A 6740-nucleotide genomic window follows, 5' to 3' on the forward strand; every position below is an offset into this window, starting at 1 on the left:
CGGCCCCCTCCGAGTCTGCTCCTTCACCCCGCCCGACGGATGACAAGACTGTGCCCGCGTGAGTGTGGGTGGGGGCCACAGCCCACCTCTCAGCTGACAGCAGGGGAGCACCAGAGGCCACTAGGGCACCTCTAGACTCAGCTGGTCCCTCGTGGAAATATGGCCGAGGCCAACACGGGCCGCCAGGCGAAGCTATGACCACAAATAGGGAGTCGCTAAGAAACGTCAGGGTGTCAATGGCAGAGTAAAGCTGGACACGTGTTTATTCTAGAACATTACGGGAAATGAAAGCAAAACGACACAGAACGTGCCCTGGGCCGAAGGGGAGGTACGACGGAGCGGTTAACACAAGCCCCTGGGTCTGAGACAGGCTCTGCGACCCTGGGCGAGGTCCTTGACTTCTCTGTGCCCCCGTCCCCCAACCCGTCAGTGGCAGCTCACGGTCCTTCACGCGTATCACGGACATCGGATGGCAGCCCGAGCGCAGGCAGCCTGCTCCCCGGGGAGAGAGCGGGCGTCAAAGTGCCTTGTGCAGCAGCGAGCAGACGCCTCGCTCTGGGGGTCAAGTCCCTTCAGTGTTTAAACCACGTATATTGTTCACCATCATATTATTTTAATGTGCTTCTTCTCACGAAGAGTCGCCAAAACCAGACCCCCGACTTCTGCCAGCCCCCTCCCCGAGCCACCAGTGACGCGGAGCCTGCCGGTGCCTTTCTCTGTCCTGGGGCCTCCTCCCCACGAACAGAGAGCCCCCACCGGCCACCCCGCCTCCCTGGGCAGCTGCGTCCCCTCCAGGCTCTGCTGCCTGCCCTGCCCTGTCACTCCGTGTCCGCCTCTCCTCAGCACTGCCCTTTGCTTTACCGCGTGAGGCCCTCTTGCGTGCCCTCATCTACTACCCGCCTCTACGTCTCAGGAGAGAATCTCTCCCATGTCCCATGTCCCCGGCTCTGTTTCCAAGTGTCCCCCCACCCCCCGTGCCATCCCTCCAACTCAGGCTCAAAATCCAACTTATCTTTATCCCACACTTGCTCCCCTTTCCTGTGTGTGTTGTCTTTGCTAATGGTGTCGTTGCTCCCCTGTCACGCAGGCTGAGAACCTGGGGGGGGGTGCTTAATGTCTTCCCTCCTAAATCCTCCTTAAGAGCCTACGAGCCTAGAATGCAGGCAAGGTCACTGTCCCTGTCACCCAGGCGAGGGCGCAGAGCACCTGAGAGGTCCCGGGAATTGCCCCAGGACACACAGTGGCACAGCAGGGATTTGAAGCTGAACCGTCCCTCCTCTCCGCCCTGCCCTCCACTGGCCCACGCAGGGCCGGGGCTCTTGCACCCAAGCTCTCCCGCAACCACCCAGCCCCCTTGCCTGTCTCCAACAGGTCTAGATGTGTCCCCTCCCCGTCACTGCATCAGCCCCACTGCTGGCATCTGGGGCCCCTCCTGACCTGAGTCACCGCCATGACCCACTTTCTCCCTCCAGCACAGCAGCCCCCTGCGCCCCTCCTCTGCCATTGGCTCTCTGGAAGCGCCCCCTCCCCGTGCCCTGAAACTCCTACCTCTCGGGCAGGTTTCTAACCACACGCAGCTGTATTCCCAAGTGCCCCCCCCACCCCCAGCCCCACGCCTTTCTCTTCCTTTCTATCTGTCTTTGTAATGCCAAGACATAGAGTCATGGGCTCTTTTCATATACTTATAAGCATTTCTAAAAATACATGCCACATTAAAAATATTCAAGGAAAAAATGCTGTTTCCCAGCCTCCGTCTGCCCTCGGGAAATGCGCCCACGCTCCCCCATGCTTCCTGGAACACGATCGCAGAGATGGGCCCCTGCGCTGCGTGCCCACACCCCCTCCTTCACTTACTCTGCTATCTGGGGTGCTGCACACAGTGCGGGGTGCCCCAAAAGGCACGGGCTCAGTGTCCGAGGCCCTGGGCCACTCTGCTGGGCATGCTGTTGATGAGGTGAGCAGAGAGAGGCCCCAGGCTCCTCAGATACAGCCAGGCCCCCCGCCAGCTCTGCAGAGCTTCCGTGGGAACGGAACAAAATCCGACAGGGGGCTCCATAACCCGTCAAACTCGGTTCCAACACCGATTTTACCACGCCTGGCAGGGCTGGGTAAAATACCTGTTGGGGACACTGTGCCTCTGATGCCCACCCAGAAGCACCTGCACAGAAGGTAAGGTCCCCATGGGCTCCCCACAGGGAGCTGCAGCTCAGTGCTAATCCCTCGACCCTGGGCAGCCCGCAGGCTCCCCTGGCAGGCCCCCGGCCTGGGCTGTGGGCACATGGATGCTTTCAAACCCTCCCAGAGACTGGCAGCCCTTCTCTTCAAGAACCACAGACCCCCTCCTCAGAGACCTCAATCCCACCGACAGAAAACTACGGCCGGGAAGGGGAACTCGCAGAAGGAGGAGGAGAGCCCCGTCCCCTCCCCGTCCGCCAAGGCAGGCACCGTTGGCTGGGGCTCCCAGGACACGGCGCTGAGCCCGTGCGCAGAGTGCACCTGGTTTAGAGACTTCTGAAAGAGGAAAACGATCCCTTTCCTTCACCCTACATCAACTAAAGGTGAGACTTCCTTTCCTCCACTTAAAACCATGACCTTTTTAGAAAACGAGGAAGCACTTTTTTACATTGATATGAAGAGATTACCAAGACATATTAAGTAAAAAGCAAGAAGAAAAACTTTGGTAAGAATTTTTTTTTTTTTAAAGCAAGGAGCAGACAATGGTAGGGATCCTTTTACAATGTACACCAGTATCAAATCACCATGTTGTACACTTTAAATGTACTGTAATTTTATATGTCAATTACACCTCAATAAAACGGCGGCGGGGGTGGGGGTGAAGCAAGGAGTAGAACAGTGCGGGCAGTAGGCCACCACTGAATGTAAGAGGGGGAAGCGACTATACCCACTTCTGAGCTTGTCCAGCAGAGGGCGACGTTTCTCTGTATGCCAAAAAGGTATCAAGGGCAAGTGCATTTTCAAATTCTGAACTGCAGGGCACTCTTATCTATTCAAGACAAACACAATAGAAATTTGTTGGGATTCAAGATACAATGATGGCAACAAACACAAACATGGAAGAACTCCAATTAGGAATCACCTCTTCAGGTCAGACACAATGGTGCCTCCCTGGCCTCACTTTACTTATTTGTAAACTGAGGACTTGTCACCTTGTCCTGCAGTGACCGTAGCGGTGACCACAGCGTGATCGTAAAACTCAAAATTGATGGGGTGGGTAGACAGGGCGCCAGCATTGGTGTTCGCAGTTTAGTGGGTATAAACAAAGGTGCCTTTAAGCATGCCTGTTATTTAACTTTACGATGTGTATCATCCCATGGGAAAAAGCAAGGTCTAAGGAGAGGAAAACACCCGATGCACAAAGGATGTTCTTCACGATGTTAAACTCGATAAAACCTGAATGTCCCAACACACAGGAACAGCGTGGCCCATCAGTAGAACATGCACGCTCAGTAGTAAGGATGGTTTGGGAGACCACGTGACCACATAAAAGGCCCTTAAGGAATCAACATTAAGAGGAAAAGAAGGGTCTGGAATTACATACATAGGACAATTACAGACATGTGAAAACACACATGGCCAACTGTGGCAGAAGCTCCGGGACTTCCACCTCCTAGTGTTCATGCCCCCCGTGGCCCCCTCCCCTTGCCTGTGGTGGGACACGTGACTCACTTCTAACCAACGCGGCGAAGGTGACGGGATGTGCAAGACCATGTGGACACGATTATGTGACTGTGTTATGAGACTGCAGCGCCTGTCTCGGTGGAGTTTCTATCTCCCTGGCTAGTTTGAGCCCGGAAACGAGCCACGGCGGAGAACCGCCCGTGGCCAGGAGCTGCAGGCAGCTCTAGGAGCTGCAGGCGGCTTCCAGCCGACAGCCAGCAGGAACTGGAAGGCTGCAGTCCTGCCGCTGCCGGAGCTGGTACTGCCAACGACCTGAGTGCGCGCAGAAGTGGGTCCTGCCCCAGCCAGACCCCAGATGACACCACAGCCCCGGTCCCCATCTGAGTCCGTGAGTCTGTGGGAGTACTGCCACACGGCAACAGATGACAAGCCATACACATGAAATCGTTTGGAAGGAAATACACCAAAACGCTGACAGTGGTTACACTTCAGAGTTTGGATTAGGGATATTTTTCCCTAGGTCCCAAATAGCCTCCAAAATGCTTACAATGTACAAATAACAATAAAAGGTTTTAAAAGAGACACTGGATACAAAAATATTGTCCAGTCTGACCCCTCCACACACTGCAGGTGCTGGGTCCCACCCTGAGCAAAAGCTGAGAGAGTAAGCCCACAACACACCACCTCCAGTTGAGTTTGCGTCATGCCCAGACATTTTCTCCACCTCGGCCTGGGGGAGCTCGGTAAACAGCTGAGACCCAGGTTGGAAGTCGGGCGTCTGGCTCAGGGAGACAGGTGGTGTCAGGGGGCTAAGGACCTCCTTGTCCTTCTGGAATCTAGCTGGGGTGGACAGCTGGAACAAATACGACCACAAGAACCAGGGACTAAGAAGGCTAATTTCCCGCACTGAACACTTTCAAGCACATCTTGTTGAAAGAGACCCTCTGGGGAAGGGCCGGGTGTGCTGCGTCACGAACTGATGCAAACAAGCCTCGACCACTTCCAGGCCTGGGAAGACCCAGACGTATGCGGACAGGCTGCCTTTCCTGACTGCGGCAAGTTCTCCTTTCACAGACGCCACACCTGAGGCTCAGCGAGGTTCTCGGACACAGCCGGGGCCCCACCTCACACAAAACAGGACTCTCATTTATACAGAGCTTCAGTTCAGTGACTATATTGTTTCCAATCTTCAGTGGTCCGAATTCAAGACCCCAAAGAATCCAGCCCCATGTTCCCCAGACAACTTGACACGGTCCCGACGAGGCCAGACACCCGCTGTGTCGGATCAGACCACCTGCACACACACTGAAGCCCGAGCAGACCCCTCCCTCAGGGGCTCGCAGCTTCCTGCTCCTCCTCACCTCCCCACACCCCCAAAGCCGTCCCCACCCCTTCACCCCTCAGCACAAACCATGCTTCCTCTCTTTAGCTCCTACCTGTCTCATTGTGGCACTGGGCACGACGCCTCAGGTCACTAAAGGCCCAGGTCCTCAGTCTACCTCTCCCAAAAGACGGCAGGTGTAGGCTGGGGCATGAGGACCAGCCACTGAGTGCTGCTCCCTGAGACAAGCTGTTTTGGGCTTTGGGCAGCCCGGCCCCTGCAAGCAAGCACAACACTCATCTCCTGCGAACCTTCGTCCATTCGTGGTCTACACACACTGGTTAAGTGCGAGGCACGGCAGACACACAAGTGAACCGAGTGGAGGCCTGCCCTCACGCAGCAGGCAGGTGAGCCAGTTAATACTCTCACCGGCCACGCAGACCCTCAGATTAGAAAGCTGAGCACCATCTTTGGCTCTTCCCCCTTCCTTCCATGCATTCTCATGGTCCCTCCATTAGTCTTACTGTGGTCCATCTCCCACGTCTAAGCCCTCCTCTCGCACATCCCTGCCCCACCCCGAACCCTGGCCTGTTGCTGGGACCAGGACGATGGCCTCCCCTGACTGGGGCCTGTGTCTGGCCTTCCCTCCCATTCACCTGGCACCAATCATCTCTCTGGAAAGCAACTCTGATTGGCTCTGACACCTCCCAGGCTACTCTCCCACCACCACCACCACTACTACTGAGGCATTCCGAGCTCTTTGCAAAGAAGCCCCGACCTGTCTTTCCAGCTCCCATGCACACGCGGTGGTCCAGGCACACCAAGGGCTGCCCGACGCCCTGGGCACAGCAAGCATTCCGCTGTTGCTCACAGTGTTCCCTCTGGGGAATGCAGACCGCCTCGCCCCAAAGTGAACTCCCACCCATTCTCCCAAGTCTGGCTCCAATGGCACCGCCTCCAAAGAGCTTTTTTATAACTTTCAGGTAGGAGTCATCTCTGCCACCTCTGTGCCCCCAAACTCTTCGCTCACACCTTCCATGCATGGGTGATTCTCGTGCACCTGCCCATCCATCCCTGTGTGATGGGACACACGCAGATGCGAAGTCCCAGAGCTCCGGCCGGAATTCTGCCTGGCTCCCTCCTTCCGAGCTAACTGTCTTGGGCGTACCACATCACCTCTCTGAGCCACCAGTGTCTCCGTCAGCAAGAGACCCACAATACCCACCCCGCAGGGCTGTGGTAAGATTCAAATGGCACCTGAATGCATGCGAAGCCCCAGCAAACTGCCGTCACACAACAAACGATGGCTCCTGTTGTCACTCCTCTCATAGTGAGCTTCTTCAAAGCAAGGGCATAGTTATCTTAATGTAATCGTAATTTAACTTATACCAATTATCTCTGTAATTCCCCAGCCCCACCCACATAATAGACACTAAATAGTTATCTGGCTCGAGAGTAATCTGCACAGCCCATCATGCCATCCCCACGACTAGGCTGAAGAGCATTAGGTTCAGTCCATGCAGACCGAAACGGGGCAGCCTCAGGTTTGCTGCACGAGGCACGTGCAGGAAAGGGCTTTAAAAAGGGGACACTGGCCCATCTCCGCACACACTTCGGCTTCCTTTCTGGCCTTGTGAACATCTGAGTGCGCGACCCTTGGTAAGAGACTGACAACCCAGACTTCTGTGCTGAAGGGTCATGTTTGGGTGCCTCTAGAACACCCCCTCCTGCCAGCAGCTCGGACGGAATTTTTATTTGAAGATTTTTTTTAATTTATTTA

The sequence above is a fragment of the Phyllostomus hastatus genome, unplaced genomic scaffold, assembly GCF_019186645.2.
Source record: "Phyllostomus hastatus isolate PE091 unplaced genomic scaffold, TTU_PhHast_1.1 phas_contig_17, whole genome shotgun sequence".
NCBI lineage: Eukaryota > Metazoa > Chordata > Mammalia > Chiroptera > Phyllostomidae > Phyllostomus > Phyllostomus hastatus.